At 37.5% G+C, this 9,362-nt stretch overlaps 1 long non-coding RNA gene across 1 annotated transcript; it reads left to right on the forward strand.

Annotated features, from left to right (window-relative positions):
- Window positions 1–960: 960 nt before the first annotated feature.
- LOC132115802 (uncharacterized) lies at window positions 961–5,552 on the forward strand. The gene is made up of 3 exons (XR_009425569.1): window positions 961–1,458; window positions 5,302–5,352; window positions 5,469–5,552. It is a non-coding gene; the product is annotated as an uncharacterized LOC132115802 (long non-coding RNA).
- Window positions 5,553–9,362: the final 3,810 nt, after the last annotated feature.

Here is a 9,362-nt window from a genome sequence, read left to right on the forward strand (position 1 = left end):
CCTCAGAAACTGTTGGCAAATCAAGCAGTTCTTCTGATGAGTCTGGATTTTCATTTAAATGCATGTCTTCCTCAGGCATGCACAGATTTTCATCTTCTAGACTGCCAAAGTTGTCTGAGGAAAAAAAAAGAGCCTGTGTGTTTACACGCTAATCAACCTAAACATCCAAAGATCACAATACCATTACAATCACATAACCGTGATAATATGTATTATTATGCATGTCAATGTTCAATGTAAATTAGGCTTTCAAAAAATCATCTGCTAAAAGACCCGCACTACATTAAATGATCATGTGTTGATGGACCGTTCATAACAATAACTAAAGCTATTAGGTTAATGTCCATTAAATCTAATGGCTGCATTAGCAAATCAAGATATAAACTGTTTGTCACCTATGCTAACAAGATTATAAAAATCAAGAAGAATCTAAAATAGTTATATTTTACATTGTCAAATGTTCAAGAACATAACAGCAGATATTCTACGTTTAAAATAATACGTTTAATGAAGTTAATAATTGTATAACGTTATGCTACAAAAACATGTTAACTACATTCTGAATATAAGTTTCTTATATAATAGAATTACACAGTTCCTTATAAAAAGGAGGATAGATAGATAGATAGATAGATAGATAGATAGATAGATAGATAGATAGATAGATAGATAGATAGATAGATAGATAGATTGATAGTAAAACATTATTTATTCCTCTTATAAATCATTTTGCTCGCTGAATTAAGTTTTTACTTTATAAAGTAAATCCAATTACTTACATAAGGGGACATCCCAGATTGGATTTTCCTCTTCTGATGAATCAAGGCTTTCATCACGTGCACAATCTTCTAAATCCATGTTTATTTGCACATTTGAGTTGTCTGGGGTTGTAGCATGTTTGGTCCAAGCTCCATCATGAAAAAACATTTTTTGTGACGATAAAAATTGGCATGTGCATCCAATGGGGAAGGTTGTGTTTGTAAAGTATCCACTCATAACAGAGTTCCGGCCATTATGTTGGTGACGTAAGGGAATGCAACCAATGACATTACAGTATCATTCGCGCGAACACAATTTAAATTGTCGGCATTGTGTACGGAAGTCATTTTTTGCGAATTGCGACTTGGTGAAACTGACTATTGTTTGTGATGGCGTGTAAAAGAAACCTGAGTTTTACTACCCCCGTGAGTAATAGGGCTTTGCAACCAGCAGCAAGCCCACTGAGCATAAATGATTCAATGAAACAGCTGATCTCCGGTCAGAACGCTTTGTCTCGTCAGCTTGAGGGTTTGATGTAGAAGCAAGCTGCAAATACTGTTCTTCTCGAAGATGCTATCCAGCGTCTTTGTGCTCTTGAGCGAAAGTTTGATGAGCAAAGACCTCAAGAGGAACAAAGACCGCGAGAGGGGCCATTACATAAAAGGATAAAGAGGGCGCACAACGTGGGCATTGCGGTAAGTTGAGTTTTATTTTAGCGGACAATATATTAGTAAAGATATGTATAATAAAGGCTAGATGTTTGGCCAGCACCACATTTGGCGGCCATCTTACCACGGGCAGCTCGCTCGCTCACTCATAGTATTGTGTTTTAATGGTGCATGCACTTTTAAATAACCATAACTTGCTCCATTTTCTACCGATTTTCAAACGGTTTGGTTTGTTATAAACGTTAGAGATGAACCTATGACACTTAGGGTGGCCACTCGTGCCAGTCCCGCCGGACACGCCCGAACATGTTTTCAGGTGCGTTCTCCGGAAGTCGCGTTGGTCGACCGCATACGTCATCGAGGTTCTCACATTTCAGTTAAAATACATTAGAAAATTAAGATTTATTTCTTTTAAGACATACAATCATTGTAGTTTAGTTCTTACCTTGAAATGTAACGGTTGCTTTTCTGAAATTGAACCTGAAATATTAAACCTTGATGACGTATGAGGTCGACCAACGCGACTTCCGGAGAACGCACCCGAAAACATGTTCGGGCGTGTCCGGCGGGACAGGCACGAATGGCCACCCTAATGACACTGCATACTTATAATTTTCATGAAACTTGTTAAAGCATCCATAATTATAGACACGTTAATAATATATGTAAGAAACCAAACCATTTGAAAATTGGTAGAAAATTGAGCAAGTTATGGTCATTTAAATGTACATGCACCATTAAAACCAGTGTTGGGAAGGTTACTTTGGAAATGTAATAGGTTACAGATTACAAGTTACCCTGTTTAAAATATAATAGTAGTGTAACTTTTTCAATTACTTTATTAAAGTAATGTAACTAATTACTTTTGAGTACTTTTTGATTACTTTTCTAAATTTGTGAAAATTAAAGAATAATAAATAAAAGCTTATACATCAACTCAAATACAGTTATCAAATAAGCATGTGTCGTATTCTGTGTAATAAACTCCTTAAACATTGGTGTTTTTTTTAAACTGCTGTCTCTTTGTATGTGATGATAGTTTTCTCAAAATAAGTAAAATGCACATGAAGTGACACAGAGCAGTTTTAGGAATTATGTTTATGTGCTCGTGTACTTCTATATTGAGGCGGCAGAGGTTGAAAACACTGCAAACTTCAGTAGGCCTATGTGTAGTAAATGAAACCATGTCTTTGCCATTAATTTACAGGAGGGGCGGACTGGGAAAAAATTCAGACTGGAAAATTCAAACTCATACAAACAAATTCATGGACAAAACTATTTTTGGTATGGACCTGAGATAAAAAAAATGTTTAAATCTTTAATTTGGGGACATGCTAAATAATTAAAAGTTCTCTCCTGAACTGCACCTTCACTTCCATTTTTCTCTTCAGTCTCTTTATTTTGCCCTGTTATCCATCTCTCTCATGACTTTAATACTCAAGATTGAACAAAACTATACTTTACAATACAATACTCTACAATACAACAATATCTTTATAGAAAAATCCTAATTATAGACACGTTAATAATATATGTAAGAAACCAAACCATTTGAAAATTGGTAGAAAATTGAGCAAGTTATGGTCATTTAAATGTACATGCACCATTAAAACCAGTGTTGGGAAGGTTACTTTGGAAATGTAATAGGTTACAGATTACAAGTTAACCTGTTTAAAATGTAATAGTAGTGTAACTTTTTCAATTACTTTATTAAAGTAATGTAACTAATTACTTTTGAGTACTTTTTGATTACTTTTCTAAATTTGTGAAAATTAAAGAATAATAAATAAAAGCTTATACATCAACTCAAATACAGTTATCAAATAAGCATGTGTCGTATTCTGTGTAATAAACTCCTGAAACATTGGTGTTTTTTTTAAACTGCTGTCTCTTTGTATGTGATGATAGTTTTCTCAAAATAAGTAAAATGCACATAAAGTGACACAGAGCAGTTTTAGGAATTATGTTTATGTGCTCGTGTACTTCTATATTGAGGCGGCAGAGGTTGAAAACACTGCGAGCTTCAGTAGGCCTATGTGTAGTAAATGAAACCATGTCTTTGCCATTAATTTACAGGAGGGGCGGACTGGGAAAAAATTCAGACTGGAAAATTCAAACTCATACAAACAAATTCATGGACAAAACTATTTTTGGTATGGACCTGAGATAAAAAAAATGTTTAAATCTTTAATTTGGGGACATGCTAAATAATTAAAAGTTCTCTCCTGAACTGCACCTTCACTTCCATTTTTCTCTTCAGTCTCTTTATTTTGCCCTGTTATCCATCTCTCTCGTGACTTTAATACTCAAGATTGAACAAAACTATACTTTACAATACAATACTCTACAATACTACAATATCTTTATAGAAAAATCCTAATACTGTACACGAGTCATGTTTTTCCCTTACAAAAATTGACCATGCTTTTTTTAGCCTATATACAATAACCTTGTTTTGTTTTGTTTTTTGCAAATGGATTTGTATTTATTTTTAAATAACTCAATTTGTAAAATCATTTTTAAATTTTTGGTTACCACAGTTAAACAATAGTAACTATTTTCTCTGGATTTATAGTAATATATTAAAACGTTAATTTTCGTAAGGGTTGTGTTGTTGTCTGTCCGTAGCTCCCCCTAAACCTATAAAAAAAAAATCTGATTGTTTTTCAGCTAAATTACTACTGTAACATTACAATAGATAATAATGATGTCCTTTATATAGTAGCCTATTTTGAGTGATGACTGATGAGCAACTTGCTGCTGCTTGATTAAATAAATAAAAAAAACAAAGACAAAAAAGCATCTTTACAGATGAAACGGACCTAAAACCCTGAACAGGAGTTCTGCTTCTCTGCTCCAGCTGTGCGCCTCCACAGTCCTCTCTCTCTCTCGCATTGATTACTCTGAGTCTGATCCAAACCGTTTGGCGGAGGCACGGAGAGCGCGCGAGTCATGACTAACAATTCATGACTTATTAGAGATTTAATTATCAAATGGCGGATTCGCAAATGATCGCTTTAGTACATTCGGCAGGCAATTATACAATAATGATATTAAAATAGCGGGCAAAATCGGCTGCCAGGCCACCGGGAATTGTCCCGGTTCTCCCAGTGTCCAGTATGACTTGCAGAATGTGCAAGTCATATATTGCATTTTTGGGGCTTTATATTCACAGACACTAGTCGATGTCATGTTTTGATTCAAGTGTACTGACCTACTTTTGATTTAGTCATCCAAAATGTGGCATATTCCGTCCGCGTTTGGCATTTCGTTTTTATGACTGGATCTACGAACCAGACTGTATTTCCGCATCCCGGAAATTATTAGGGCGGTATGTCTCAGAATAGTCAGTGCAATTTGGGAAAGAAATCAGTTAAATCTGTATGTGGATGTGTATAAATATTCAAATGTAATCCACTTTGTAATCGTTTAAAATTTCATAAGTAACTGTAATTTAATTACTCATTTTTTCTTAGTAACTGTAACTAATTACAGTTACATTAATTTTGTAATTAAATTACGTAACGCCGTTACATGTAACTAGTTACTGCCCAACACTGATTAAAACACAATGCTACGAGTGAGCGAGCGAGCTCCCCGTGGTAAGATGGCCGCCAGGTGAAGAGGTTAGAGACTCCGTCGTAAGACATCTATCCTTTATTATACATATCTATTAGTAACAGTTAAATTATACATAACCTTGACTAAACAATTATTTTTGACCCTTTCGTTGTTGTAGTTGTCCGGCCTTTTAACAGTTTGTCACGTCTGTAAGTTACACAACGTCGTTTGAAAACTTTTGTTTCCAGCCAATGTAACGTTATGTGTGCATGTATTAAAGCGTTTTTCATTCAATGTTACAGGAAGCTGTAAGGCGCCTTCACAATTCGGAAAACAACCCACATAAATATGATCCACAAACGGGGTAAGACTGCTGTTTTTCTGTTATGTTTATTTGGCCTTTGTGGGCCATGCTGTTTATGGGGTTTTACATATTCCTTTTAAATGTATTTAATGACACACTTCTCTCTTTCCACACAGAATAAATTGGCCTCGTAACCAAGCAGTCATGACTTATCTGCTAGAGGAATTGAAAACAACTTTTGCAGATGCAGACCCTGAGTGCACAAGGTAATTTTAAAATGTTTGTTTAACAATTTTAATGTCCATAATTTTAGTCTCTTATATTTTGTATATCTTATGATTTCAATAGTGTAGTTTCTGTCACATATCTGAATATTCTTTTATTCAGCGTGTTGCAAGACATACTTTGAAACACTTCGGAGAAAGTACAATTTGTCTCAGCCAGAAAAGTCCCAGCTAAGAGATGCCATTAAAACAGGAGCTAAAAAACTGACAAAGGAAAAGACGGGTAAGTGTAGAAATTCATCAACTTGTCTTTAAAGGGATAGTTCCCCCCAAATTGAAAATTCTGTTACTTTCTTCTGATAACTACAAAAGAAAATATTTTTAGGAATGTTTGAAATCAAACTTCCATAGTATTTTTTTTTCTACTTTAAAGTCAATGGGGCTCATGATTGGTTGGATTATAAACATTCCATCTTTTGTGGTTATCAGAACAAAGACATTTACAGGTTTGTAACAACATGAGAGTGAGTACATTGAGAGAATTTTCATTTTTAAGTGGACCATTCCTTTAAGTTTGATACATTTCTGGGTGTTTTTAGTGGTTAACACATTGTGTGTTTTGCAGTTGCTGGATTCCAGGTCCAAGGTTGTTCAAACCGATGCAGAGAGAGAGCTTTGGCAGACTGCAACAGTGGAGCTGATGTCTGACGAGGAGGATGCCATTGTTGATGGAAGGCCAGTGTGGATTGTGAGGTCTCCATCTCACAGGAACCCACAATTGTCAGAACTTTGTGAGGAGCTTCAGCGCAGATTGGAGGCAGACATGCGCTACACTATTTTGCATCATCAGCGTGTTAAGGCTGATGGAAATGGACATGATGGACCTTCCTTTCTTCAACTTTAACTAAACTGCACTGGATTTGCCATTTTAATAATTGCACCACAAACTGCACATTTTCACTTATTCTCTTCTATTTTATCTTATACTTTGTATACTTATTAGGTTAGATTTATTTAGTTTCATATTCTGCAACTTATTTTCTTTTAATATTGTTTGTGTTTGCTGTGTTTGGTTACATTTTAAATACTTTGTGCTGTCTGTACATATTAAGTAGTTTATTTAGTTTTATATTCTGTAACTGATATAATATTGCTTGTGTTTAGTAAAATTTTATAAAAGTACTTTGCTTTGTGTACATATTATTTCGTTTTATATTCTCTAACTGTTATAATATTGCTTGTGTTTGGTTAAATTTTATAAAAGTACTTTTTCCCCTGTACAGTTCCTATAGTTTTATTTATATATTTAATGCTTTATTTATATATTTAATGCTTTAAGTGTTTTGGTTCAATTTTAATAAAAAGAAATTCTGAATCCATTCTGTTTTCCATTTTTGAGGGGGTTGGGTTTTATAGTGGGTGGGGTGGTTATGGTTTATTAACATAGCTGGCCAAAACCAATCAAGTCACTATGCTATGAGGGCTTGGGTTGGGCTAAATGAAAACCGTGACCAATCAAATACTAGTATCAGGAAATTGACAGGTCACTGTCCCAATAGTTGTCAGGGTTTGGGGTGTGTTTTTTTTTAAACAACCAATCAATGTTGAGAAAAAACACCAATAAGGACAGCAGAGGTGTGTCAAGGTGTGAAGTGAAAGGGCTCTTGAGGTGTGAAAATGTCTCCTGACAACATTCTTCAGGGGATTACTTGCCATGGCAACAAATGGCTGCATATACCATGGGGATATCCCTTCAGCAAGATACATCCGAAATTGGTATCATTACGGGAGTTTCCTAACTTGGTTGAATTAGAAGTTTACCCTCAGTGGAACTAGTAGATACTTCCGAAAATCAGTGGTGTATACAGGAGTTTCCTAGTACGGATACACCTCTTTTCATGCAGTGGTGGTGGCGGAGGTTGTTCAGTGATCCCCAAAGGGTGCCAGGAAGGAGCCTTACACTTCTGATGGAATTTTCCAGGGCCCTCCCTGAGGGGACACACCCTTTGTCCTGGGCACAGCTTAAGGCCCTTGCTTTGGTTGCGATGACCGTACTTTAGTCCTGCTCCATCTGCGGCTGCCAAGTGTTACAAGCTGCTCCCCAGTCTTATTAGGGGGCGCACAACTTGCCACACTCTCTCTTTGAACTTCCTACCCCAGAGGAGCTGGATTGGGTCAGGACTGTTTATTTATTTATTTTTTGACAGCCCCGACACTTGAGCACAGTGAGTGAGAAACATATTAAAAGTCTCCTCCTGGCACTCAGATTTTTTTAGATCAGCCTGATACGCCTGCAGAACCTATGTTGTGCAGGGCAGCACTAGTCTGACCCACAGCATGAAATGCGTTCCATCTAAGCGTAGATGCTGCTACAGTATGTGGCTTGGCAGGGAACAATTGCTGTCTTTTCATATTATATATATATATATATATATATATATATATATATATATATATATATATATATATTTTATTCATCATCATAATCATCATCATTTTCATCATCATTTATTTATATTTTTATTTAAATGATGTTGCTCCAATAGGGGAGAGATAGCAGCTAGCGTCTCTCTCACCTATGAAATCATAATGTACAAAATCTAATTTTAAGGCTTTAATCTGGTCACTGCGCGAGTCACCACCTAGTAACTCCTCATGTGCTTATAATCGCGAGAGGAGCGCTAGGAGAGAGCACTCTCAATGTCCATTTCAACAGAAGCTAGAGCTACAGCAGCCTGGGCACGCTTCGGAGGTGGGCGCGAAAACCGTCCGATCTTCTAGATTGGATCGCGATCTTAATGAGCGGGAAGCAGCTCGTTCCTCGTGAGAGCAAAGAGCCTAGCGCGTATAGGAAGTGAACCGCGGTGCTTACAACTGCCACTCTAGAACGCGAAAGCAGCCATTTTTTTTAAACAATAAACATGCGATTTCTCTTCAGAGATCGGCCATGGAGAGCGAGGCACACTGTTATGTTGGAGTATTTAAGTTAGCTATTAAACACGAAGCACACACGGCTGAACGGATAATCCCTTTACTAGTCCTCTCTCACTCACTCACACACATGCGCAAAACAGCAGGCAAAAACTTAACCCCCTCGTAACCCCGAAAACCTAATGGTAGAACACAACACCCCCCCCCCCCCTTCAAAGAACAAAACTGGGCTCTCTCAAGATATAACTAGGAAATAACCAAACACTTAAGCATTAAAGTCTGTGATAAAGTCCTTTAGGTATGCGGGACGAGCTCTTGCTCGAATCAGCCGACTCTCAGTTACTGTTGACTGCGGCACTTCTTGGCCATCCTGATTCCCATCAGGCAGTGGATAAAGAGGTTGAGGCCCCACAGCTGGTGGACATTGATGCGGGACCACCCTGACAGGGGAACCATCGCTCAACAAGAATGTGGCAGGCCCTAACTGACAATCCACTTGGAGGGGTTCAGACCAAAACGATGCCATTTTATTGCTACGGTGTGGTCTCTGGACCCGAACCCAGTCTTGAACTGTTATCTTACTAGATTTGGCCTTGTGTCTTCTGTCAAAATTGGCCTTCATTCGCCTCTGGTTTGAAGTTACAGCAGCTTTGGCTGCCCAGGTGCCGTCTGAGGCTGTAACTGACAATTCTTGTGGTCCCAGTCTGTCCAATGGCAAGTCCATCTCTCAGCCAAGCATAAGCAGAGCAGGAGAGGCCTGAGTGGTGGTGTGCTGGCTAGCTCTGTAATGCATAAGCGTTAAGTTGAGTGCTGTTTGGATTGTATACCCCTGGGCCTGGTGTGCACGAATGCCATTCTTAAGGCTTTGATTGAATCTTTCAACCCCACCATTTGCCTGGGGATGGTAGAGTGCGG

This window comes from Carassius carassius, chromosome 35, assembly GCF_963082965.1.
Source record: "Carassius carassius chromosome 35, fCarCar2.1, whole genome shotgun sequence".
Lineage (NCBI taxonomy): Eukaryota > Metazoa > Chordata > Actinopteri > Cypriniformes > Cyprinidae > Carassius > Carassius carassius.